Raw genomic sequence first — 27,945 nt, 5'->3', positions numbered from 1 at the left:
ACATCATCCCTGGGTGAGAATTTGGACACGCCCATGGCTTTGCGGATAATTCCCAAGTGTGATAGTTTATTTTATGCCAATTTGGCTGGGCCATGGGGTGCCAAGATATTTGGCCAAACATTATTCAGGGTGTTTCTGTGGAAATGTTTTTAGATGACATGAACATTTAAATTGGTGGACTTTTGAGTAAAGCAGATTGCTTTCCATAATGTGGGTGGGTCTCACCCAATCAGCTGAAGGCCTGAAGAGAACAACAACAAAAAAAAGACCAACCTCCCTCCAGCAAGAGATAATCCTCCAGCAGATGGCCTTCAGGCTCCATCTGCAACATCAGCTCTTCCTGGTTCTCCAGCAATGGCCTTCGGACTGACTGCAGCTGGAACAGCCACCGCCCCCGGGGTCTCCGGCCCACCAGCCCAGTTTGCAGATACGTATCTCCTATTGGTTCTGTTTCTCTGGAACTCCCTGACCGATACACCAGGTTAGTAAAACAAAAACTGTGTTCATTTTGGTTTCTTAAATACAGTCTCAGTTCAGAAGTTAGAATATCCAGTCTGGGGAGCTGCCAAAGCTCCCAATTTTTTGGAACGTTCCAGAGGCCACTCGCCCTCCTAGAGGGTGGGAGATCCTTTTTTCTCTGTCCCCACCTTAAAGCCTCCTCCTCCATGTTGCTCAGGTGGGGTTTCTAACCCCTGGCCTGGTTGGGGGCAGGGGGTTGGGGAGAGAGGAGATATCAGGGAGCAGGAAAGTCCTTATTCAATTGATACCGCTGCAGGTGCACACTAGTCCCTCCTGGGCGGTGCTTTCATAGATTCTGGGACCCCCCAAGAACCTTCCATTTTACATTTTTTATGTGGGCAACATATTTATCACCTGCTGGAAACTCCTCAGCTCCTATTTTTGTTCTTCCCTCCCCACAACCTGGGCCCAAACCACACAGAATCTCTGTTGGCATCACATCGCATCCCCAGGTGTCCTCAGGGGTGGGATCAGCTCTCCTGAGGGCCCTGGTATATGGGGAATCCTCACACATTTGTTTATTCCTCTGACAAGCTCAGGGAGAGAGGCTTCCTGCTCAGCCACTCTATGAGACTCCTTTCTCCAATCCTTTCGATTGCTGAGATGGGAGTCAGAGACCAGGCCTGGTGTCTCCCATCCTGTGAGGAAGCCATATCTAGCTTCCAAAGGGCTCTGTTTTGTGACCCATCACCTGACCTTAGATAAGGCACCTTCAACTCTCTCCCTGGGGGGTGGGGCTGAGGGTGGGTAGAGTCAAGGTCCTATTCTCTCCAGAAAAGTTCTCAATAAATTTCTTTAATCTCCAGTAACTAGATCATTAGATTCTTAAAGCAAATAAGACCTTTTAGGGTCTTATAATGGGTTTTTGTTTATTTCCTTTGAACATTTGTATCTTGGTCTGGAATGTCCTATTTTATCTTTGTGGCTCATGAGGAAGTTGCAATTTAATATTCTGTTATACACACACACACACACACACACAATTGCCTGTGCAAAGAAATGGAGAATAGTTTTATCACTGAAATTTTGTAGGAAGAGAGCGCCATGTATGGACAGGGAGCAGACTGGAGGGCTGGCTTGAGGGTAGAAGTTGAAGGCTCTGGACTCTTATTCTGGTGCCCTCCCCTTTCACACTTCACAACTTTAGAACTTTCCTGCCTCTCCCCCGCAGCTCTCCATTCCCAGGTCAAGGCCAGAGGAGGTAAAAGAAGTTGCTTCAGAGAATAAAGAAAGAATTTGAAGGGCAATGGTAGGGGGAACAGAAAAAAGGAGTAAAGTAAGTGCAAAGCAGAAAATAGTGACAGATGACCTGCCACCTTAAAACTTTCTTTACTACCAAAACCTGACAAAATTCTTCTAAAACTCACAAGCAGGAGCCAGCCCCTCACTGGTGAGCAAATGCTGAGCCACTCCATCTCATCCCTTCTGTGACCTCTACAAAGGCAGTGATAGCTGGGTCTGCCTTGACCACCACCACATCCCCAGAGTGGGTGACTGATAAAGGTCAGATGATTGACTAGAGGATCAGGGCCCTATAAGGCTCTTGGTGGGCTAGGATTGCCAATCCAAATGCCCAAGACTCCTATATAACAATGTTTCCTCCTCTTCTCTGTCCTACTATTAATCATGCAAATCACATCTTCATAAGTTACAAACCCAATCAACAGTCTTACAATTGTTGCTTTATGCAATTGTCTTTTAAATTAGACAGAAGAAAAAGGTTACAAAGAAAAAACATATTTATGCTGTCTATATTTACCTATGTAATTACCTTTACTGGTATTCTTTATTTCTTCATGTAGGTTTGAGTTACTCTCTAGTGTCCTTTCATGTTAGCCTGAAGGATGGCTTAATGTAAGCATAAGCGGTACTTTTCTATTATCCCCTCCTCCCAGCATCTAGTAACCTCTAACCTAATTTCTGTCTCTATGAATTTGACTATTCTATGTATCTCATATAAGTAGAACCATCCAATATTTATCCTTGTGTATCTGGCTCATTTCACTTAGCATAATAATTTCAAGATTCAGCTCTGTAATAGACTGTATCAGAATTCCATTCCTAAGATGGCTGCATGAGTAGAACAGCGGAAATCTCCTCCCAAAACCACATATATCTATAAAAATATAACAAAGACAACTCTCCCTAGAATAAAGACCAGAGGACACAGGACAACATCCAGACCACATCCACACCTGCGAGAACCCAGCGCCTCACGAAGGGGGTAAGATACAAGCTCCAGCCTGGCGGGAGCCGAGCGCCCCTCCCCCCAGCTCCCAGCGGGAGAAAAGTAGGCAGAGCAGGAGGGAGACGGAGCCCAGGACTGCTGAACACCCAGCCCCAGCCACCCGGGCCAGAGTGCAGACACAGTGCGTGCGCGGGGCCCTGGATACTAGGGAAACAGGGCAGCAAGAACGGTGAGCGGGTACTGGAGGCCTGGCACCGGAGGACATAAGAAAAGCAAGCGGTCATTTTTTGTTGTTGTTGTTGTTGTTTTGTTGAGGTGAGTGCTTTTTGGAAGTCTTAAAGGGACAGGGAACCCAATACTAGGGAAACAGGGCAGCAAGACCGGTAAGCAGATGCCTGAGGCTGGCGCCGGAGAATAAAGAAAAATGAGCGGCCATTATTTATTTATTTATTTATTTATTTATTTATTATTTTTTAATTTCTTTTTTTTTTTTTTTGTGGTCATTGTTTTGTTTTGGTGGGTGCTTTTTGGAAGTCTTAAAGGGGCAGGGCGGGACACTTAATCCAGAGGTAGGGAATCCAGGGATCTCTGGGCACCCTAATCCCCTGGGCTGCAGGGAGCACGGAGGCCCCTTATGGAGATAAATAGCCTCCAGGCCGCTCCCCCTCCAACGCGACTCCACCATTTTGGAGCAGCTGCCCGAGCCAGGCCACGCCCACAGCAACAGCGGAGACAAACTCCATAGCAGCCGGGCAGAAAGCAGAAGCCCTGTCTGCGCCAGCTACCCAGTGCAAGCCACTAGAGGTCGCTGTTCTCCCAGGAGAGGAGGGCCACAAACCAACAAGAAGGGAAGTTCTTCCAGCCGTCACTCGTCCCAGCTCTGCAAACTATTCCTATCACCATGAAAAGACAAAATTACAGGCAAACCAAGATAACAGAGACTCCAGAGAAGGAGACAGACCTAACCAGTCTTCCTGACAAAGAATTCAAAATAAAAACCATAAACATGCTGACAGAGATGCAGAGAAATACGCAAGAGATATGGGATGAAGTCCGGAGGGAGATCACAAATGCCAGAAAGGAGATTACAGAAATGAAACAAACTCTGGAAAGGTTTATAAGCAGAATGGATAAGATGCAAGAGGCCATTGATGGAATTGAAACCAGAGAACAGGAACGCATAGAAGCGGAAATAGAGAGAGATAAAAGGATCTCCGGGAATGAAACAATATTAAGAGAACTGTGTGACCAATCCAAAAGGAACAATATCCGAATTATAGGGGTACCAGAAGAAGAAGAGAGAGGAAAAGGGATGAAAAGTATCTTGGAAGAAATAATTGCTGAAAACTTCCCCAAACTGGGGGAGGAAATAATCGAACAGACCATGGAAATACACAGAACCCCCAACAGAAAGGATCCAAGGAGGACAACACCAAGACACATAATAATTAAAATGGCAAAGATCAAGGACAAGGAAAGAGTTTTAAAGGCAGCTAGAGAGAAAAAGGTCACTTATAAAGGGAAACCCATCAGCCTAACATCAGACTTCTTGACAGAAACCCTACAGGCCAGAAGAGAATGGCATGATATATTTAATGCAATGAAGCAGAAGGGCCTTGAACCAAGGATACTGTATCCAGCACGACTATCATTTAAATATGATGGCGGGATTAAACAATTCCCAGACAAGCAAAAGCTGAGGGAATTTGCTTCCCACAAACCACCTCTACAGGACATCTTACAGGGACTGCTCTAGATGGGAGCACTCCTAGAAAGAGCACAGAACAAAACACCCAACATATGAAGAATGGAGGAGGAGGAATAAGAAGGGAGATTAGAAAAGAATCTCCAGACAGTGTATATAACAGCTCAATAAGTGAGCTAAATTAGGCAGTAAGATACTAAAGAGGCTAACCTTGAACCTTTGGTAACCACAAATTTAAAGCCTGCAATGGCAATAAGTACATATCTTTCAATAGTCACCCTAAATGTAAATGGACTGAATGCACCAATCAAAAGACACAGAGTAATAGAATGGATAAAAAAGCAAGACCCATCTATATGCTGCTTACAAGAAACTCACCTCAAACCCAAAGACATGTACAGACTAAAAGTCAAGGGATGGAAAAACATATTTCAGGCAAACAACAGAAAGAAGAAAGCAGGGGTTGCGGTACTAATATCAGACAAAATAGACTTCAAAACAAAGAAAGTAACAAGAGATAAAGAAGGACACTACATCATGATAAAGGGCTCAGTCCAACAAGAGGATATAACCATTCTAAATATATATGCACCCAACACAGGAGCACCAGCATATGTGAAACAAATACTAACAGAACTAAAGGGGGAAACAGACTGCAATGCATTCATTTTGGAGAGTTCAACACACCACTCACCCCAAAGGATAGATCCACCGGGCAGAAAATAAGTAAGGACATGGAAGCACTGAACAACACAGTAGAGCAGATGGACCTAATAGACATCTATAGAACTCTACATCCAAAACAACAGGATATACATTCTTTTCAAGTGCACATGGAACATTCTCCGGAATAGGCCACATACTAGCCCACAAAAAGAGCCTCAGCAAAATCCAAAATATTGAAATTCTACCAACCAACTTTTCAGACCACAAAGGTATAAAACTAGAAATAAATTCTACAAAGAAAACAAAAAGGCTCACAAACATATGGAGGCTAAACAACATGCTCCTAAATAATCAATGGATCAATGAACAAATTAAAATAGAGATTAAGGAATATATAGAAACAAATGACAACAATAACACAAAGCCCCAACTTCTGTGGGATGCAGCGAAAGCAGTCTTAAGAGGAAAGTATATAGCGATCCAGGCACACTTGAAGAAGCAAGAACAATCCCAAATGAATAGTCTAACATCACAATTATCGAAATTGGAAAAAGAAGAACAAATGAGGCCTAAAGTCAGCAGAAGGAGGGACATAATAAAGATCAGAGAAGAAATAAACAAAATTGAGAAGAATAAAACAAAAGCAAAAATCAATGAAAGCAAGAGCTGGTTCTTTGAGAAAATAAACAAAATAGATAAGCCTCTAGCCAAACTTATTAAGAGAAAAAGAGAATCAACACAAATCAACAGAATCACAAATGAGAATGGAAAAATCACGACAGACTCCACAGAAACACTAAGAATTATTAAAGACTACTATGAAAACCTATATGCCAACAAGCTGGAAAACCTAGAAGAAATGGACAACTTCCTAGAAAAATACAACCTTCCAAGACTGACCAAGCAAGAAACACAAAAGTTAAACAAACCAATTACGAGCAAAGAAATTGAAATGGTAATCAGAATTCCATTCCTTTTTCTGGCTATTGAATAATGCTCCACTGTATGTCTATATCACATTTTGTTTATACATTCATCTTTTGATGGACATTTGGATTGTTTCCTCCTTTTGGCCATTATGAATAATGCTGCAATGAACATTGGTATACAAGCATCTGCTTGATATACTTCATTATTGAAGGTTAGTTTTGCTAGCAACAGAATTCTTGGTTGACAGTCTTTTTCTTTCAGCACTTTGAGCAGGTTGTGCCACTACCTTCTGGCTTCCATGGTTTCAGATGAGAAATCACCTGTTAAGCTTATTGAAGATCTCTTGTATATGACGAGTTGCTCTTCTCTCTTGCTGCGTTTAAGATTCTCTCTTTGTCTTTCAACAGTTTGATTACAATGTGTCTAGGTGTGGATCTCTTTGAGTTTGTCCTACTTTTAGCTTACCTCTTTGAGTTTGTTGAGCTCCTTTATTATGTATATTACAGTTTTTCATCAGATTTGGGAAATTTTCTGCCAGTATGTCTTCAAATATTCTCTCTTTCCTCTCCTCTCCTCTCCTATTAGAACTATTTTGGTGTAATTAATGGTGTCTGGCATACTTAGTGGTGTCCTTGATGATCTCTGAGGATCTGCTCATTTTTCTTCATTCTTTTTTCTTTCTGCTCTTCAGGCTAATCACAACTGACCTATCTTCACATTAACTCATTCTTTTTACTGCCAGCTGAAACCTGCTGGTGAACCCCTGTAGTGAATTTTCCATGTTATTGGACTTTTCAATTTCATAATTTCTACTTGATTCTTTTTGTCTATTTGTCTTTAAAATTTATCATCTTTATTGATATTTATTTGCTGAGGCATTATTCTCATACTTTCCTTCACTCCTTTTGTCATGGTTTCTTTCAGTTCTTTGAATATAATTAAAATAGCTGATTTAAAGTCTTTATCTTGGAAGTCCAAGTGTTGTCGGGCAACTGCATCTGAGGAGGTCTCTCCCTGTGCACTAAGTGAGACCTTAACTCTGGTCAAGAAAGGATTCTCAAACAGGTTGAACAAGTAGAGGGAAGGAAGGAATTCATTAAAGTGAGAGTAGTAGTGAATGGCAGTAGTCATGCAGGCAGCAGAAAGCAAGGAAGAACAGAAGGAAGAAAGAGAAGCTCACTGAAACCCCTTGCCAACTCCTAAAGTAAGGGTCACCTGGTATCCAGTGTCCACTTGAATCTACATGGTGTGGGAACTAAGCCCCTATCACCCCGTATTTGGAGGATCCACAGAGCTCCAGATTGGATGGAGTGAGATTATGTTCTGACAACTTCCCAAAGCAAAGAAAGGAGATTCTCGGGTAGGCCACTAAAGAGCATGATCATGTAGCTACAGTCTTATCCAGACTACCCAGGTGACAAGAACTTGCAAGCCCAAAGCAGAGATCTTAGTAGCCCTTCCCTACTTGTCCTACTTGAATACAGCCCTACTTAAATACAGAGAGAATGAAGACTTTTGCTTAAGTCTAGAAAATTACATGAAATAGTAAAGTAACAAAGATGCTTAGCACTGGAAGAGCGCAAACACAAAACACAGTAATTTGAGCAGTGAGAAATCTTTATTTAAGGCAAAGTACACACTTGAAAAAAGAGTAGTGCAGGCAACCTCAGAAAGGAGATGTGCTTAAAGGCTTAGGATTCTGTATTTTACAGATTTAAAGAATGGGGAAAAGGGCCAGTGGGGGTGTAGGCTTGATGTATGGTCTCATGATGTCTTTCTCTAGTGAAAGATATTGTGTCACCATCCATAGTCCTCTAGATATTCTGTAAGATAAACTTAACACAAGGGATTTCTTGATCCTGTTCTTCTCCAAGAAGTGGGGACATATCATCTAGGACAGCTTGCTCTGCCTAAGGATAGGGTCGGTTATTGGCTTATTACCACGAAATGTTAGGAATCTTACCTCCTAACTCCATGGTTTTTAAAACGGGATCTTAGCCTTAAGATGGGGTCCCTCCTGTTCTTACTGTACTGTTTATATTTTGACCCTTTTCATCATAGGCAGGAAAAGTTAACTATGATGCTTGTCCCCTGTCCCCGCCCTACCTCACAAGGTCTCGCCTCAAGGACAGTTTCTATTGGCTGCTTTTCCCCCTGCCTATGGGTCATACTCTCTTTTTTCTTTGTGTGTCCTGTAATTTTGTTGAAAATTCAACGTTTTAAATATACGTGTGGCAATTCCAGAAATCAGATTTCCTCCTTCCCTAGGGCTCGCTGTTGCTGTTCATTTTTGTTGCTGCTGCAGTTTGTTTGAATAGTGACTTTCCTGAACTAATTGTTTAAATCTGTATTCTTTGTCAAGTGTGGTCACTAAAGCCTCTCCTTGGTTAGCTTAGTGATCAGCTAATATTGGACAGAGATTTCTTTGAATCAGTGGGTCTCCCAGCCTTGGGTGGGAAGCACTGTGTGTTTGGGGGCATACTTTTAATGTTTCATCAGACAGTTTACAACACTGCCTTAGCCTTCACTTTCTGCTTAAGCAGAGCCTCAAGGTCAGCCAAAAGTGAGAGGTTAGGGCCTTCTCAGTATATTCTGAGCAAGTTGGAGCTTTTCAAAGTCCTCTATGGGCATCTCATTCCCCAGTTGTTGTTTTTTTTACATTTTTTAAGGCAACTTCTTCTTTGTCCCATCTGTTTTCACTGTGTCAGGCAGCTTCCATGTTAAACTATTGCTGATGATTGTTTTTGACAAATGCCCCCAGAGAATGGCTGTTCACACTGACTAAGCTGAGTCAGGTCAAATTAAGACAAACTTAGGGTGGGAATTTCCAAGGAACTTCCAGATAAGTCAAATAATGACAACTCTGGGGACAGGGCTTTTCAGGGAGCTCCAAACTCCTCTTTCCCTCTAGTGACTGAGAAGTAGGTGGTATTTATGGCTATCATGATTGTGAAACTGCTGGTTTTCAAGGCTACTGCAGAGCTGGGGAGAGAGAAATAGGATAGGATAAGTTAAAATGCTACAAAGCATTTCTGTGTTCTTACTGAGACACATTTTAAAAAAAATTAATGTTCCTTGGGTTATTGTAAACCTTTGGTTAATTTCCAAAATACTGAAAACGTTAATTTTGATGATTTTTTGCTAGTGTTCTCATTGCTCTTATGGAACAGTAGATTTCCAAAGGTCTATACTCCACAATTCAGAACGTGCTCTCTTCTTCCCCAAAGACTTTGAAATTCCACAATTTAAAATGTGCATCACAAACAAGAGTCTAGATTGAGATGGTCTGTGGGCCATTAGATTAGTGGTCTCTGTCCCCAAAACCAAGCCTTCTAAAAATATTAGCTTATTTGTACAAAGTTGTAAAACTGGCAAGGGGAGGGGCAGTAAACAACTATTTCATAGAATGTGGTCCCAAGATTCCCTATGGTATTCTGTTTGTGATTTTCTATGTTCCTGTCTCCTCTTACCTATCAGACCACATGCCTGGCTCTTGGCGGGGATCGTGACCACTCTGGCCTTTCCCGGTGGGTCTGGTCCCTGCTCCATAACCTCTCAGTCCAAGGTCTTCTTCAGGGTCCCCAAGGTGGGCAATGAGAGGGCTGAGACCTGAGGAGAACATTGTTCCAGGGGAGATGCAGTGGGTACAGAGTCGGACAGAGTCTAGGACCTTTTCTAAGACAGTTTCCCATTATTTGATCAGCAGACTATGCCCATGACACAAGTGGCACAGAAATGAACACCAAGGAAATGCCTTTTGTATGCTACTGACTGGTTAGACAGCTGGGCACATCTCCCCGATTTATGAGTGACTGTGTGAGGACATCCAGTTTGAATGTGTGGGTATGAATGTCCATGTATGCATAAATATGTAAATGTGTGAATATGAGTGTAAGTAATGCTTGAGTATGTGAACATCAATTCAGGGGTAAGTGTAAACATGTGTATTTAAGTGTATGTGTCAATGAGTGTGTATAATTGTAAAATGTGAGTGTGTGTATGTAAGGAAACATGTTGGCATGTGTGCACAAATGTGTGTATGAATGTGTGCATGTATGACTGTGAAATATAGATGTACAGGGAGTGCAGTGTGTGTGTGTGTATACATGTATGAGTGTAAGTGCTGTGAATATGATGTGTGTGAGGTGTGTGTGAATATTTGAATGTATGTGTAAGTGAGTGTGTTAATTAAACAGATGGAGTGAGTATGCACAGTATCTGAGCACGTGTTGAGGGCATGTGCAGGCTACCTGCAGGTCTGGAGAAGCAAGCGAGCAGTCAATCACTTGGAGAGAAAGGTCCTGCTCTCCCCTGGGATGTGGAGGACAAGTCGCCCCATGCAGGGAATATTAGTTCACACACATCAGTAGTTCACCTGACCAGCCTATATTGAGCCCTAAGGACCCTGACCTCCTGCTCCCCCATCACTCACACTCCTGGGGCAGAGGCAGAGCTCCCAGGCACTGGTCTCTTGGTCTCATCAGAGTTGAAGAAACTTATAATTTACAGCTCACCTTTACCCCCCAAGTTTGCTACCTTGGTAATGTAGGTAGAAAGCGTCTTGATACCCACTGGCCTCATTACAAAGGCTATGAAACAGGAAAGGCAAGTGAATCCTGGAGGTTGTTTTTAAAACCCTGCTCCTATTTGAGGGATAATAGTGGAGCTCCCATGTTTTAGAACCAGACACTATGCTGAAGGCTTTGCATATATTATCTCACTAGTCCTCCCAATAGCCATCAGTAAGCCCATTCAGATTCAGACAGTCTTAGCTTCAAATAGTGATCATGGGAGTGGTTTGCTGTGTGACTCTCTCAATCCCAGCTTCTAATACCTGGAAAGGGTCGACAGCTTCCATCTGGAGGGCTGGCAGCCCTGTTATCACCCTCAGGTCTCCACCTCAGGTCTCCTCACTTGCTCTCTCTCCATTGTTCTCCATTACATAATCTTATTTATTTCCTGGATAACACAATCTGTAATTCTCTTATTTTATTTGTTGATGTTTCTGCCTCAAAACCCCACCTGAGGCAGGAACTAAACCTGTTCTGGTCACACTTGAATCCTCAGTAGATCTAACACTTAGTAGGTGCTCATTGAATAACTGTTAACTGACAATGAATGAACTCCTGTATAAGCCACAGAGATAAATGCCTCTTGGAACCAGCTACCCACCGGCACCTCCCCTTTGCAAAGCTCAGGTGTGACATTTACTGTCTTGAATTTTCAAATTCACTGGCGCTAAGATTCTAGAACTATACTTTGACACAATTCGATTATTTGAAAACTCCAATTCTGGGCTATTTCTGTCCCTACATTGCCACCTACTGGTCACAGGTGGATCTGCGCCTCAGAGACAGTGCCCGGCTCCCGTCTCAAACTAGGAATGAGACTGGGGGAGACCCCAGTTGACCTGGAATTGGTAAACTGAAGCCATGATCATAGAGGATTCTGACAAACAATTTGGTGGCAAAATCCTGGGTAAGCAAAGAGGGCTGAGGGCCTATCACTGAGAGGAGGAGTGGTAAAGGATCTGGTTGAAGGGGAGGATGAATTCAGAGTGGAACCTGGGGATTCTGAAAGTCTGGGAGGCCATCCAGGTGGAGGCACCCAAGAGGCACCTGATAGATGGGTCTGAAGCCTAGGAGAGGAGTCAGGGATGGGGACAGGGATATGAGCCCCGTGCACCATCAGACATCACAAACAGGCTGCCTGTGGGCCAAACTTGGCACCCAGCCAGGTATCATTTGATCTGCACAATGTTTAAAAAAACCAAATTAGTTCTCAGCACTTGCAAAGTGGGGCATGTCTAGTTTCCCTTGAATAGCCAACTATGCAATACTGGGATGCTCTCCCATGTGACAAAAAACAGCTAGAGATGATTAACCAGGACTTGAACTCTCTGTATATCCCCACTCCCCACCACTCTTGGTTGCCTAATGCATTTACAAATCATTATTGAGTGTCTATTATGCACAGGCAAACTAGACAGGGATGATCCCTGCTTTCACAAAGCTTAGATTACATGGTGGAGACAAGACAATAAGTGAGTAAATAAAATATGTCATGTAGCAGATGGTAGCAAAAGAAAAAAAAGAAAAGGAAAGGGGGATTCGGGTTGCCAGGGCAGAGAGGAATTCACAGGTTTAACCAACATGATCACAGAAGATCTCACTGAAGAGGAGACACTGAGCAAAGACCTGAAGGAGCTGAGTGAGCTGTGTGGGTATGAGGAAAAGAAAGTTCTGGGCAGAGGGAATAGCCTGTAAAGGCCTGGAAAAGGGCGTGCTTCACCTGCTAGAGCAGGAGTGAGGAGGCCAGCATGGGGCGGAAAGTGAGGCAGTGGAGGGAGGTAGGAGGTGACAGTTAAAGGACTTTTCAGACAAATACAGAAAGATGAATAGTTGTAAAAAGCATTCAATTTTTTAACATTAAAAAGAAAATGGTTCTATTCTTCTAAGAATCAAAAGACATGATAAAGACAAATACAGGATATTTGTTTTTATACATAGATTTCTTTAAAGGTAAAAGAAAAACCTTGTAGTGGGAATCTGTACTGGAGAAAATGGAAGCTGAAGGAAGCACAAGAGGGCTGTGTAGAGGCTCAAGCACTGCGCTGGATCCCAGAGACCTGGTGTTGAGCCCTAAAATGCCACTGCCCACCCTTGTGACCCAGCAGCCCCATCCTTCTCCCTGGGCCTCCGTTTCTTTGTCTATTAAATGGCAGTCAGCTCCAGGGATCAAAAACTGGCTGTTGCTTTCCTGACTGGTCCCAGACATGGTCTGTTTGACCTGCATGGTGAGATGAGAACTTTGAATTAGTTACCAACCCATAGAAATCATGAAATTTCATCTCAAACCCAGATGTCTGGCCTCTCTTGAGAAACGAGTCCTTTGTCCCTCGTGGCTGCGATAGGCTGGTCGAAGTTATGGCCACTCCCTTCAGAGGGCTCCTGTTAGCATCTGGGGCTCAGCCTGTGTAACTCCAAAGACTGTCTTTAAAAATCTAAGTTTCTATGAAAAAAAATTTCAGAAGGTGGGGCTAGGGCTGTCAGGTTTAGCAAATGAAATATAGGACGCCCGGTGTGGCAACTCCAGGCTAGACTGGGCATCTGTCTCAACCCAGAGCCAGGATTCCAGGAGGGCCCCAAGTTTCAGTGCAATTCTGATTTTTACCACCAGGGGGAAGCAGAGCTGTAAAGTTGACCCGAGTCTTCTGCCCAGGACTGTGGCTCTGCAGGGTCCTAAGGGCCAGGGGCCTAGGTGGGCCTGGAGCAGAAGACAGCCAGGAAGCTGAAAGATGGAAGAGGGAAGAGCTAGGAGGTGCGCCTGACCCAGTGTCCAACAACGAGGGGAGGCCAAGGGGGGAGGAGGTTATAGTGGGTGTGATCAAAGAAGGCTTCTGGGAAGGGAGACTTGAGCCAGGCCTTAAAAACAGGCAGGATTTGGACAGCAAAGAAGAGGGGCCTTCTAGAAGCGACTGTGGCTTGAACAATGGCATGGAGGGAGCAATGAGTTTGCACAGGGAGTGGGGCCTGGCTTGAGGTAGCATGACAATGTCAGAAATTCTGAAATACTCCAAGTCATTATTGTGTTTAGTCATGACTCGTGGACACAAGTAACAGAAATTGACCTCAAATTAACTTAAAAATAAAATAAAAATTATTCTCTCACAACTGAAGTGTCCAGGAGAAGGAAGCCCTCAGGCATGGCTGCATCCAGGGACTCAAATGATGTAGTTGTGCATCTGCCTCTTTCTATCTCTTGGCTTTGCCTCTTTCTGTGGTGGCTCCTTTCTCAGGCAAGCTTCCTTCTTTCTGGTAGCAAGATAGCTACTAGCAGCTCCAAGCAGACTCCCTAAAATGTCCTAGCAACCACCAAGCAAGGAGAGAACTTTATTCACAATAATTCCACCAAATGTCCTCAAGACTACTCTGATTGGTCTGGACTGTGTCATATGCCCAGCCAGAAACTAGTTGCTGCAACGCTGATTGGCATGGTCTGAGGCATAGTCCACCTCTGGAGTGAGGGGTGGACACTGGGACAATCCAGGAGGGGGGATCTCCAAAGGGAAAACAAGGTAGTCTTCTCAGAATATGGGACATTATGTGCTAGGCAGACAAAAATGGAGAGAGTTCTCTAAACCAGGTTCTCACCTAAGGGATGGTAAGTCAGAAACTGTAGGGCAGAGAGGGATGGGGCATGAGGTTTAATTTTGTTGTCTGCTTATTTTGCTTATTAAATATGAACGTTTGAGTGGCTGTTTGAAGCTGTGACTGTGGCTCCATTTGGCCCCCACCAGGTGGTGTGTGCCATGCCTAGATAGCTGCAGCCTGAACTCATTCATTTAATAACTAGTTAGTGACATCTACTGCTTGCCAGGTGCCATGCCAGAAGCTGAGGGTATAGCAATGAACAAAAAGAGATTAAAGTCCTTGCCTTCCTGGAATTTATAATTTGGTGGGAGAGACAGAAAAAAAAAAAGAGACAAATAAATACATAATGTGTCTGGTGATAAATGCTATGAAGAAAAATAAAACAGGGTATGGGAAGGGTTTGTGCACATGTGTGTGCATACATGTGCGTGTACAATGTTCCTTACAGTATGATCAGAGGGAGGAACACTTGAGTAGGGACCTGAAGGCAGTAAGAAGTGAGCCAGGCAGAGATCTGGGGATGAGCATACCAGGCAGAAAGAACAGCATGTGCAAAGGCCCTGAGGCAGGCATGAGGTTGGCACTTTCGAGAAACAACAGAAGTCTTCATGACTTTCAGTGAAGGAGAAAGTGGTAAGAGGGGAGGTCAGAGGAGTAGAGGAGGCAGGTGGTGTAGGGTCTTGTGCACCACTCTCATGACTTCAGCTTTTATGCTCCTTAAAAGAAGGAGCTATCAGAGGGTTCTGAGAAGTGGAGGGACTTTCTGGGTAGGAAATACATCACAGGGGGCAAGGGTGGAAGCAGGGGGACCACTGAGGAGGCCATTGCAGTTGACCAGGTTAGAGACAGTGGTGGCTGGACCAGGGTGATGGAGAAAAGGCTGGAGCTCTGACTATATTTGGAAGGAGAGCCAGTAGGATTTGCAGATGGATTGACATGGGGTGTGAGAGAAAGAGAGGAAGAGAAAGCATTGACCCCCAAAGGTTTTTGCCTGAGCAACTGGGAGGACAGGGTTGTCTTTTCAGAAACAAAGCCTGCAGAGAAGCAACCTGCAGAAGTCTGAGAACCTGCCATTTGCAGGGGTTATGCCTGTAACCAAACCAACCTCTTCCTGGAACTTGGCGAGAGAGACAGGCTATACCCACTGAACAGGTAAGTGAATGAGAAGATTCCGGCTGGTAGGAAGGGCCATGCAGAAGGTTGGAACAGGGTGATGGGGGTCTGCCCGGTACTCCCGAGCAACCGGAAACCACTGGAGGGTTTTCAGCAGAGTGACGGCTCTGCTTTCCTTTTAGAAGGCCACTCTGGCCACTGCAGAGAGCACAGCCTACTGGGGCAGAAGAGGCAGGAGGCCAGCCAGGAGCTGATGAGAGCCTCGGGGTGGGAGACGGTGGTGCTCACTGGGAAGAGCTCTGACAGGGCACGGGGGCAGGAATCCAGCCTTTACTGTGTGCGGGAGAGGCTTTAGGAGTGTCAGGGCATCACGAGGGCAGGCCGGCCCGCACCCAGGGACTGTCAGCCGCCAGCCACTGCCACTTCACCCAACTCGCTTCCCCGTCAATCCCTGCACCTCCCCTTCATTTCCCTACTAACAGCTCCATCTCCTGGTTTTTTCATTTCCTCAGGAGCCACCCAACTCTTTCTCATATCCTGTTGGTCCCAGCCCCTCGCCTACCTCGCCCACCCCTCTGCTTATGACTTTGCAAAGCTTCTCTTGGGGTAGCAGGGAGGGGCTGCCACCCTCACCACACACACACACACACACACACACACACCTTTTTTTTTTTACTTTTCCATCTTCATAAAACCTCCTGGTCATCTCAATCCTTCTCCCTAAATCTTAGCATCAAATCACACCCAGTGTGGTGTGCACAACCCTTTACAGTGGGCATCACCCACCCTCCCATTTCACAGCCCAGGAAAGCGGGCCCTTCGGGGAAAGGCCCACCAGGGCAGAAGCCTGACTTTACCACTCCCTCACTCTGTGGCTCTGGGCAAGGCCTGGCACCGTTTGGTGCCTCGGTTACCCCAGCTGTGAAATGGGCATCGCAGTCACTGTGGCATAAGTGAGGGGCCCAGCAGAGTTCTTGGCACACAGAGTTGCTCAGCACGTGAGAATTCCCTGCCTAAAGTGAGCAGTCTAGGCAGGAATCACGAGCTCTTGACCCTTTGTGAACCCTCCCAGGGACTTGTTTTATTTGGAGGACACTGTGGCTTCTCTATGGGGGAATTTGAATGTTTTTAGAAGGGGGCACACATCCCTAGGGGGGCCAGAGACCCTCACACTAAAAAAAAAAAACCAAAAAACAACAACAAAAAAAACCACATAGCTTTCTACATTTGTGTCTACAGCTTACCCCTAAAGGCATGGTGGCAGATTGTATTATATTTTCCAACATGGACACGACATCTCCCATTCCGTGTGCTCTTCACACAGCTTCCCCCTGGGTCTCTCAGGACACTCATCCCTGAAAGTCAGACTCCATGCTATGAGGAAGTCCAAGCCGCACAGAGTCCTCCCAAGGGGAACTTGGATCCCTTTCCAGAGGCAAAGAGGTGCCAGGCATGGGCGCCTCTCCAGACTGGGGTCAGAGGGGAATGACATAGCCACCAGCCATCTCCTCCTGCTCATTTCAGAGGCAGAGCCCTGTGGGTCTTGAAAGCTTGGCTTTAGAGTTGGACTGCCTGGGTTCAAATCCCAACTCTGCCACTGGCCGTCTGGGTGACCTTGAGCCATGTTGGATTCCTAGAAGCAGAGTCTCAGTCAGGGATTCTTCTGCACATGATTTGTTGAGGATGAGGATTCAGGAGGGATCTGTAAGGGGCTAAGGGACCCAGGATAGGACAGGGGAAGAAGTCAGGCAAAGCTGTAGGTTTGATAGCAGTTTAACTTCAGCCTGATGGGGGAGGATGCTCTGAAGCAGGAATAACACCATGGAATTGTCCCAGCTTGTGGCAAAGCGTCCCAGGAGCTCTGTATTAATTTCTAGGGCAGCTATAACAAAGTACCATGAACAGGGTGGCTTAAGCAACAGAAGTTTATTGTCTTGCAGCTCTGGAGGCCAGAAGTATGAGAGCAAGGTGTAGGCAGAGCCACACTCCTCTGAAATTTGTAAGGGGTGGGGGGCTTCCTTGCCTCTCCAGCTTCTGGTGGTGTGACCAGCAATCCTCGGCCTCCCTTGGCTTGTAGATGAAATCACACCAATGTCTGCTTCCATTGTCACAAGGTCATCTCCCTCTCCGTCTCAGTCCCTGTGTCTCTCCTCACCTTCTTTTAAGGACAGGAAGGGTGTACCCTATTCCAGGACGACCTCACCTGGGCTAATCTGCAAAGAGCCTGTTTCCAAATCCCGTCACACTCAGAGATTCTGGGGTTTAGGACTTGAACACATTTTTTTTGGGAAGACACAGTTCAACCTGTAACAGGATCCCAGGCTTCAGATAATCATTGCCCCGGCATCGGGGGTGGGGGTGGTCCCCTGTGGGCTCAGCTCTTGGGAAAATGGATCCCATTGGCCCAGGATGCTTGTCAGGAGAAGGGGGCAGCTGTGTTCTTTAGCAGCCAACCCTCACGCAGCTGGGGGATGGGCCCATCAGCCAGGGAAGGGGACCTAGGGTAGGCACCCACAGCTCCAGACAGATAGGTTGTCCGGCCTCTATGCCTCAGCGTCCTCTTTTGGAAAATAGGAATTATAGCGTGCCTACATTATGGAGAGGTGATGATTAAAGTAACTCATATTCTTAGAACAGCGCCTGACACAAGGTAAGTGCTTTGGAAATGTTCGCTGAGATTATTAGTTAACTGCTTGGGCCTTGGTAGATGTGACAGACCCTCTGAGAAGTAGCAGGGTTTATTGTCAGCTGCAGTTGGCCCTTATTCATTCTTCCCAGCTGGTTCCTAAACACCCAGAGGAGTTAATTCACCTCAAACAAAAATGCAGAATGAGCCCATCAAGGCCACTAAATCCAGTCCTCTGTGACCCTTTCATGGATGAAGAAACTGAGGCCCAGCCAGAAATTTATCCACATAATAAATGGGAGGCAATATGGTGGTGATAAAGAGAAAGATTTTGGAATGGGACAGACTTGGGCTTGAGTTCCAGCTGAGCACCCTTGGGGCAGTACCCCTGCCTCTCTGGACCTCAGTTTCTTTGTCTACAAATGGGTCATCATTATTCCTGTGGTTGTAGATTAAACAACACACTCTAGATGCTTATTAACTGTCAGCTGCTTTTCACATTCATCACAACATCACCACAGTAATTCCACGACATCATCGTGAAGTGTGGGCACATGTGCGGGCATTCTGGAGGGAGGTGGACTGCTCAGTCCTGGACCCCCGGACAACCCGGCCTGGGAGGTTTCAGCCCAGCAGCCTCCGGCTCCGGCCCTGCACGCTGTCTCTCACCCAGCAGAGGCCCTGCCTGGCCTGGGCTGTGGTCCCACCAGGAAATCGATCCCGGACGGGCGCAGTCCAGCTGCTAATTACCAGGATGTTATTGCTGCCGTCAAGGCCTGGTTCGTCAGAGCTGCGTGGTCACGGCCGTGCCTGGCTGAGAGGTACATTCATTACAGAGACAGCTCCTATTGGGACTTCCAGAGTGGCTGCGACAAGGAGCAAAGCCAGCAGGCACACTTCATCCCTGGAGTGCAGCAGGCTTGACTCCAGGTTGCTGCTGATAACCAACATCCCCTCAAGGCACACTGCCTGCCACCCTTTGCCCCAGGAACTTCACAAATGCCCACTGGCAGCAGTGCAGTGAGGCAGGTATTACAGTTCTTAACCTCATCCCCATTTTACATCCCCAACCAAGGCCCGGGGAAGGGAAATGACTTGTCTAAGTTCACTCAGATGCTAAGTGGGCTGGTGGCTCCAGGACCTGGGTGTTTAGCCCCTGCTGTGTTCGGCCTCTTAGTGATAAGGATGTTGCTAAGAATGATTCTGATAGTAACAACAGCAGTTTCCACGTATTGCGAGTTAACGGGAGGTAGGTGTGCGTGCTAAGCAACTTTACATACCTACTTTATTTCACTCCAATACTCAGAGGTACGGATGATTTTATTAATGGGCCAATTGGGCTGTGGTGGGGAGTGGGGGGGTGGGGCGAAGTCACGCTCCCAAGGCGACACAGCTGATCAAGGAACAGCTATTTTGGTTTTATAACCAGGGCCAGGCTCCAAGCCTTGACTCTTAACCCCTGCCACAGATCCCACAGATCCCCTGCTGCTTTCACTCCCTTGCTGTGTGACTTTGGGGAAGTCACTGCCTGTCTCTGGGCCTCAGTGCACTTTTAATCCATCAGTGAGTCTTTTCTGAGCTCCCACAAGCCTAGAATGGGGTTGGGGCCTGGGACACGTTGGAAAGAGGGAAGAACACTACATCTCTGCCCTCAGGGTGTCACAAAGCTGCTTTGAGCCCCAAGGCAGCATTTCTCCAGTATTTCTCCTGACAGGCTAAGAACACCCGCAACACCAAGGCTGGGGAGCTTGTTAGCAAGGCCAGTGCAGCCCCAGAAATTCTGATTCAGTCTACCTCAGGTGGGGCCTGTGAACCTGCATTTCTAAGAAGCTCCCAGGGATTTCCGGTGGATTCAGGCCTCATGCATTTAGGTTCTGCACCGTCCAATCTTAATTAGAAAGTCGTCTGAAGAGAACACACTCTTCATTCAAAGCCTGCAGAAGGTCATTTTAGTCATGTAACAGAGTAATACAAAATAAAACAAGTTCTTTAAATTATAAAAGTAATACACGTTCATGTTAAAACATTCAAACAGTACAGGGGGCGAAGTAATGACTTTCCACTTCTCTCCCTCCCTCTCTTCCTCCTGTAACTGCCCTAAGAAATCTCTCTCCAAACACTTATTGGTCACTTATTCAGAGCCAAACACTATGCTGGGCACTGCGGACTGCAGGGGACCAGACAGACACCATCCCTGCCGAATCAGTGATATGACCGTGGCAGTCATTATTTATTGAGTGTCCAGGCCTGATGCTGATGCTTATAGGGGTGCTATAAGGTAGAGCTATGATTAGTTCCCTTGGATAAACGAGGAGAATTGAGTTTATTGTCCAAATCATGATTTCCCAAAGCTTGTCCAAGTTCAGCCTGTGTCGGAAGCACCTGGACCAGCCATACTGACATGCAGGTTCCTGGGTTCCCACCACCAGCTTCCTGGAGCAGGGCTGGGAGCCTGCGTTTTTACATACACCCAGGGTACCTCTGAGCCCTGCCATCCTGGAAGTCTGGGGGATAAAGAGACCACAGAGGTGGTAGACATTGAAGAGCAGGGAAAGCAGCCCCCCAGAGGGGAACAAAAGTGGGGAACAAAGGTGCAAAAGTGCGATGGGCTCACATGCTGGGTCTCTCCAGAGCAGGGAGGCTGAGCCCCACCCCCCCATCCACACCTGACCCCCCCACCCCCCAAGGTTGCTAGTCCCTGAAGGCTCTCCCCCTCCTCCTAAAGATATGCTTTTCCAGGTGGTCCCAGCTGCTTCTGTTATATCTTATTAGTCAAGCAGAACGTTAGTTAAATGTGAGAATAATAGACCCAGAGATGAAAAAAAAAAGTAAAATCCAAAGAAGAAAAAAGTCCTTTCACAGAGCTCTGCGGTCGCTGGAGCCCTGAATTGTGTGGCAGTGAGGAAGGCTGTTACCCTGGTGTTCACATTCTGCCCAGTGACTCGAGGCAGCATGACTTGGGATGCATGTTTGTGTCAGGGGACGTAGAGATGGTGAGCTCAGGAAGCTGGGAGGACCCAGGGTCACCTGGGCCGCCACAGGGCTCCGTGAGACAGGGGCGCGAGGAGGGTCTCCATACTGGGACAAACCAGACTCTGTGGGGAGAAAAAGTCCAGACTGCCTCTCTCCACCTCATCCTCACCCTCCTGCTGGCTGCACCCTGGCAAACTTCTATTCATTCGTAAAGACCCAGCCGGAAAGTCCCCACTTCTGGGAAGCAGTTAATCCCTAGGCTATAGCAGCACTGTGAGTTGCTTTTTGTCACAGTTCTATCTCCTGTTCCCATGTCTGTCACCCCTCCACCCACAACCGGACTACCACAGACTGGAGTGGTTTATCCTACCTTGAGGTCCTCCATACAAGGCCTGGCTCTGAGCAGGTGTTGATGAACTTTTGTGGGAAGAACTAAAGAGTTTTGCCAAGATAAACCTTGGCACTGGTCAGCTCTGGTTTCAAACTCCTCCTTTCAAATTAAGTCTTGCCCCCACATCCATCTGGTACAAAACAAATAGACCAAAGTTGTTCAAACTACTTTGACATTTAAGGTCACTTTCTGTTGCCTCAGCCTAACCTATCTCCTCAGCAGAGCTTCTCAAATATGTTCCTGGGCTGCCTGCCTCACTCCCCTGGGGTCCCACTTGGACTGAGTCAGAAACTCAGGGGGTCTGAGGGGCCCCCATCTGAGGGCATCCATCCATCCAGCCCAGACAGTGGGACTCTGCCGGAAACCTGAATAGGCACGCCTCTCACCAACAGCTGGGCCTACAGTTTTCTCCTTTGCCAAGCAGTAAAGTTATCTAAATTAAACACAATGCTCCTAATGAAATAACAAGAGTTATTACACACTTCACCACCTCCAGCAAAGCCTCTAATTAACTCAGCCATCCTGAGAAGGCATTGAGAACATCCTGTGTGGTCCACCCACCCACCCCCCTTCCAGAGGAGAAGGGACTTCTAAGCTGGAAGGTAGCTTGATAGAGAGCCCAACAGCTTTATTTCACCAAGGTCCTAGAGCGGGGCACACCTTCTCTGAGAAGGCTGAAGTGGTGGGGGGTGGTTGGAGTGGACTGGTGCACAGCCCCTCTCCAGCCCGCCTGCCTTCCCTGCTTTGCCCTCACTCACTCTGTGATGGCTTGGCAAGTGGCAGCTTCCTGGCCAGCTCCAACCTGCAGACTTGGGCCCCTCCCTGGCCAAATTTCCTGATTGCCTGCATGCTCTGCACACCTTCACACCCCACACATTTTGCATTCAGTCCTCTGCCCCTGGACTGACCAACTCTCTTTCTTCAGCTGATAAAATTCAATCTGTATCTCCTCCTCTCTAATACCCTAATATTCCCATACCTCTGGAAGAAGGAGCTTCTCCCCGCTGTGCTCCCACAGTGACTTATAATAATCATATGAACAGCAGCTGACATTTACAAAGCTACTCTGCGCTGGGCCCTCTGTTTCCTGTCTGGACCCTCACAGTTGTAGGCGCCAAGTGCCACTCCATCCAGCCTGGTGAGGGAGTGGAAGAAATGGGTGCCTTCTGAGGTGACTCCCTGAGTCTGCATATTCCAAGAGACGTGGTTGTGGCCCAAGAGGCCCAGGCATTTTCAGTGAGGCCCTGGCGGTCACCAGCAGTGTGGACCAGGGACTGTAGAGCAGACAGCATCAAGGCCAGTGCAGGGAAAGATGGTGAGGTGGATTGTATTCACAAGATAGCCACAAGCTCTCCCTGCCCACGGGCTCTTATTGTAAGATGTTGACACCCTTGCACGGAGAGGTGAGATGTAGGTTTCCTCCAGGTGCATGTGGCATGTGATGATAGCTCCAGGACACTCTGGGATTTCCAAGGCTGTCATAGAAGGTGACACAACTTTGGCCTGGTTCTCTTGGCTGGTTAGCTCTTGAAACTCGGCCACCATACCTTGAGGTGACTCCAGGCCACTTGGAGTTCCAGGTTGCAGCCCCAGCTAAGGTCCCAAACAAACAGCCAACATCAATTTCTGACTGAGGGAGCCCTCAAAACACCTCCAGCCTCAGCCAGTGTCTGAGTGCAACAGCACAGGAGGCCCTGAGCAAGAGTCACCTGGCTGAGCCCAGTCAACCAGGGCTGTCCAAGAGAATAACACATTGTTATTATTTTAAGCCACCAAGTTTTGGGCTGATTCCTTATGCAGCAATAGAAAACCGACACAAATGGGGACTCCTGGGATAGAGTAATAGGGGTGGGGAGATTCTGAAATGGCCAAGATTAAGTTTCCACTTCCTGGCAGAAAGGGAGCTTGAGATAGAAACAAAGTTCTGATTTAGAAAGTCACAGTTTTTGTACGTTTGGGTGTTAGCCTAGAAGTCATACCCTTTTGTCAGCTGTGTGGGTTTGGGCAAGTTTCTTTCCCTCTCTGAGCTTCAATTTCAATAGGATTAAGAACCTCCTTATGGGATGGTTGTAAGAATTAAAGGTGATCACAGATGTGAAGTGCTTGGAGGTCATCTGGTACTCCCAGGCCTCTATTATGAGTGAGCACAGCTGGTGGAGGCCGGGGCCTCCCTTGCACTTCTTCATCTCCGCTCCAGGGGCCTGCTGATACCTAGACACTTGCATGGAGCTGCTGGGGATATGCATGCTCCTCCCCACACCTCCTTTGCGGTTGGAGTGAGCTGGGAGCCAGGCGATTGATGGCCAGCCCTGCCTGGATGAGCTCTCTGCTCATTGTAAGTGCCTGCCACCCCCACCTCCCTCCACTCTAAGGACCGCTCATCTACTTCAGGGCAGGTGTGAAATGGCCAGAGGTCTGCTTCTCATCCCCTCTGCCACCCCATCTTCTCAGAACCGGAGACCTGACTGCTCAGACTGTCCCCTTTGACAGTTGGGGTCTGGATGGAGTTCTGGGCCTTCCTCTCCAGGGAGTTTTGAGGGTTCTCTCTGGCCTGTCACCTCTTCTACTGGTCATTTAGCCCAAATATGTGCCTTCAGTCCAGATAGCAATGTCCATTTACTGAGCACTGATGACTAGACATCTCACGTGCATATAGCGGTCAGTGCCCACAAAGCTACATGGTAGGCACTATGATGAGGTCAATTTGATGGAGGAGAAACAGGAGCAAATTAGTCACCTTTCCCAGGGTGCAGCTGGGCCGGAATCAGGTCAGTCTGACTCAGACTCCGAGGGCTCCGTACACTCCAGGGCTATCAAAGTAGCTTCCAAATTTAAGCACCATCTTGTCCGGTGCTCGATGGAAGAAATGCTGTGATTCTGATGAAGAGACAGGCAAATAGATGTATTCATTCGTTCGTTTGTCCGGCACTTATGAAGTACCAGGCTTCATTTCGGATGAAGAGATAGAGCAATAGGCAAAAGGAAATCCCTGCCCTCACCGAGGTTGCAATCTAAGGGCTCAGGGAGGTGACATCACTTGCCTGAGGTCACTCTGCTGGCAAGTGGACATATCTGTGGGTCAACCAGAAGGCGAGAGAGGGCGGTCATGGGGAAAGGTCCCATCTGACAATCCAGGTCTGGCCAGCCAAGACATGGGGAACAGGAGCTACTCTGGCAACACACTGGCAAGGGTTGCGATCCCACTATGGGCACGTCCTTAAGCTTGAACCCTAGGCAAGTCACTTCACCTCTCTGAGTCTCTGCTGCCTCCTGAGTGGATGGGGATGGTGAGGTCCACAGTGAGATATCTGGGAGGGTGAAATGAGGCCTAGCAAGGGCTAGGGACTGATTCTTCTTCTTCCCCTTCTGCAGACGGTTGCAGGCTTCTTCCACTTCCTCTGTGTGGGCCACCTTGGCCTCAATCAACCCTAATGAACTTGGAAGAGACCTGGGCATACTGTGGCCTGGTCAGCCACCTCCGCTTCATATACTTTGGTCAGTTCATTCCTGGGGTCCTGGGACACAGTGCAGCAAGGCACAAATTATAAAAGAAAGGATCAAAAAGATAACTCTGGCAGTGTGTGGAGAATAGATTCAAGGGAGGTAAGCTTTCAGCTATTGCCACAATCAGGCTGCATCATGAACCACCCCAAAACTCACTGGCTTGAAACAATGATCATGTGTTCTCACAGGTCTGTAGTTGGGGTCTGCTCCACGTCTCTCATCCTTTCCTGAGATCAGTGGGTGAGTGAAGGCCTAGCAATGGCAGAGGCATAAGAGGGCAAGTCCCAGGCTTAGAACTGGCCCCACTTCTGCTCTATTCCTTTGGCTAAAGCAAGTCAATGACCAAAGCCAAAGTTAAGGGCAGGAAAACCCATTCCCTCATGATGGACTGGTGCAGCTACAGGAAGGGCTGAAGAATTGAAGCTGGTTTTCAGTAACCACAGGAGGAAGTGGGGAGGTAGTGTGTCCTGCTAAGAGGCCTCAGCAGGTATCGAGGTGAGCAACAATAATGGCATGGACCAGAAAGCTAGGTAGCTGTGGAAGTGATAAGAAATACCTCCTCAGAGTAATGACTCTATAGCATCTTACTAGGCTGATGGACAGTGATTGAAATGGGGCTGAGGGTGGGGACTTGATAATATGGGTGAATGTTGAAACCACAATGTTGCTCTTACGAAATCTTTGTAAGATTGTATATCAATGATAGCTTCATTAAAAAAAAGAAAAGAAATGCCTGTTGGATGAATGAATGCTCATACAAATTGCTATGGTTTGAATGTTTATGTCTGCCCTAAATTTATCTGTTGACATCCTAACGCCCAATGTGATAAGAATAGAAGGTGGGACCTTTGGGAGGTGATTAGGCCCTGATCTAAGGACTGCTCACCTACTTCAGGGCAGGTGTGAAACACCCAAAAGTCTGCTTCTCATCCCATCCGCCACCCCATCTTCTCAGAACCGGAGACCTGACTGCTCAGACTGTCCCCTTTGACAGTCGGGGTCTGGATGGAGTTCTGGGCCTTCCTCTCCAGGGGGTTTTGAGGGTTCTCTCAGGCCTGTCACCTCTTCTACTGGTCATTTAGCCCAAATATGTACCTTCAGTCCAGATAACCAGGTGAGCAACAATAACAGCATGGACCAGAAAGACATTATTACCAATAGTCATTTTTCAGTTCATATCCAGAGAATAGGATTCGTGCTCTTCTAGAAGATCCTGCAGAGCTCCCTAGTCCTTTTTACCATGTGAGGACACAGTGAGAACGCTGTGCTCTGGAAGAGGGCTCACACCCAGCTAGGCTCCCACCCTGATCTGAGATTTCCAGCCTCCAGAACTGGGAGAAAGAACTTTCTGTTGTGTGTGGTGTTCTTTTGTAGCCTAAGTAGACTGAGGTACACCTTGCCTACTCCTTTCTCTCCTGAGAATTCGTGCTAAGGACATCATCGAAAATGGGAAGATGTTCACTGAAGCATTGCTTATAATAGCGAAGTGCTGAAACTATTTGAGTGCATATGAAACATAACCCCTGATCTCCAGGTCTTTATGGAGTGTAGCACAAAGAGACACTGGGCTTTGGCCTCTAATACACATGAGTTCAAATCCCAGCTCTCCCACTGTTGAGATGTGTGACCCTGGGTACATCACTTCCCCTCTCTGAGCCCCAGGCATGAGGGAAGGCAAGGAAACGTCATGACCTTATAGAGCAGGACAGAGAGGGTAACTGGTGTCAGAAAGGATCTTCCCAGACAAGCAGGGCAAGCAGGAGAAGGAGGGATATGATTTGGAGACACAGAGGGAGAAGTTAGGCGCCCTCAATGGAAGGGAGAGCATGGCATGTCTAGGGAAGAGGAGAAACTGTAGGCTTGGAGCTGAGATATTGGGAAGAACAGTGGAGATGAGGTGGGGTGGGGTCAGGGGCTTGGCCACAAAACACTCTGAATTCTGGGACTGGAGGCAGAGTCTGGGCAGGTCGTGCGAAGGAGTTGTTAGTGTGGCTCCACTTTGGGCTTGACCCTTGCTTAACGGGCTGTGACCCAACAAGTGCCTGTCCTGAGAGAGTCCCTTCTGGACTATTGGACATTCTTTTGTGTACAATATAGTCTGTGGTGTTGCTAATGGACTTCCCTTCCTTTTGGCTTTAAGGAACCAATGGACATTGGGTGCTGGGCTAATGAACCCCTACTTGGCACTTGGTGACACTGTTCCATTCAGCCCTCATAGCAGCCGGTATGGTAGGGATTATGACTCCGTAAATGAAGCCTCTGAAGTTCAGAGAGATTAGTTAAGAGTCTTGTCTGAGCCACACTGCTCCCGCCTGTTCCAGCAGGGGTTCTTTGCATCTCTTGGAGCCCTTCCTGTGGAGTGAGTGTGTATGTGTGCCTCATACCTGTGTCTGTGAGGCCGTGTCTCTCTATATTTAGGCTTATAGGGGGCCCTGTGTGTCCCTGCGTGTGTCTTTGTGTAGAAAGACCCTATGGGGTGTTCCTGTGGGTCTGTGTGTCTTTGTGTCCTCTCTAAGTCCCTGTGTGCATCTGGATCCCTGTGTGTGTCTCTGAATGTGTTTATCTCTGTGTCTGTGACTGTGTGTCTCCATGTACCCTTGTGTGTTCCTATGTCTGTCATATCTCTCTGTGTCCCCGTGTGTGTCTGCATGTGTTTAGTACCCTGCTGTGAATCCCTGTGTGTCCACCTGTGTTTCTCGTGTCTGGGCTCCATGTGTCCATGCGTCCCTGTGTGTCCCTATTAAGTGCTCCTGTGTGTCTTTGGGCCCCTGTACTCTTGTGTACATCTGTGCCCCCATGTCAGTCTCCATGTGTGTATATCTGTGTGTGCTGAATGTATGATATCTTCTCCATCTTCCCCACATCTCATCCCCTTGACCATTCCATTCTCTCTTAGATGGTGACCCTAGCTTTTGTCCCCAGCATGGACCAGCCTGGTGACTGTGATCTGGCCAAGGTAGTTCAGCGCTCAGGCCTCCATCCCAAGCCCAGAGTGGAAATGCAGGACCTTGAAGGGGGAACTTGAAACCCAAGTCCCCATCATCCTGATGGCTGCAGTGAATCCACATGTGATTCTCTGGATACGAACTGAAAAATAACTATCGGTAATAGTGTGGGGAGGACTTCTCTCTGTGTGACTCCAGCCAGAATTTATTAAACTCCCTTTAAAAAATTTAA

At 47.0% G+C, this 27,945-nt stretch overlaps 2 long non-coding RNA genes across 2 annotated transcripts; one reads left to right on the top strand and one right to left on the bottom strand.

Annotated features, from left to right (window-relative positions):
• The first annotated feature begins 4 nt into the window (after positions 1 to 4).
• LOC118925539 (uncharacterized) lies at positions 5 to 27,914 on the top strand. Its single transcript, XR_008999024.1, has 3 exons — positions 5 to 481; positions 15,195 to 15,313; positions 27,665 to 27,914. It is a non-coding gene; the product is annotated as an uncharacterized LOC118925539 (long non-coding RNA).
• Positions 20,601 to 27,641, bottom strand: LOC130684654 (uncharacterized). Its single transcript, XR_008999023.1, has 3 exons — positions 25,655 to 27,641; positions 21,244 to 21,394; positions 20,601 to 20,995 (listed from the first exon to the last, which is right to left on the bottom strand). It is a non-coding gene; the product is annotated as an uncharacterized LOC130684654 (long non-coding RNA).
• Positions 27,915 to 27,945: the final 31 nt, after the last annotated feature.

The sequence above is a fragment of the Manis pentadactyla genome, chromosome 1 (genome assembly GCF_030020395.1).
Source record: "Manis pentadactyla isolate mManPen7 chromosome 1, mManPen7.hap1, whole genome shotgun sequence".
NCBI classification, from domain to species: domain Eukaryota; kingdom Metazoa; phylum Chordata; class Mammalia; order Pholidota; family Manidae; genus Manis; species Manis pentadactyla.
The sequence above is the reverse complement of the archived record's forward strand: the minus strand, read 5'-3'. Positions and strand labels throughout refer to the sequence as shown.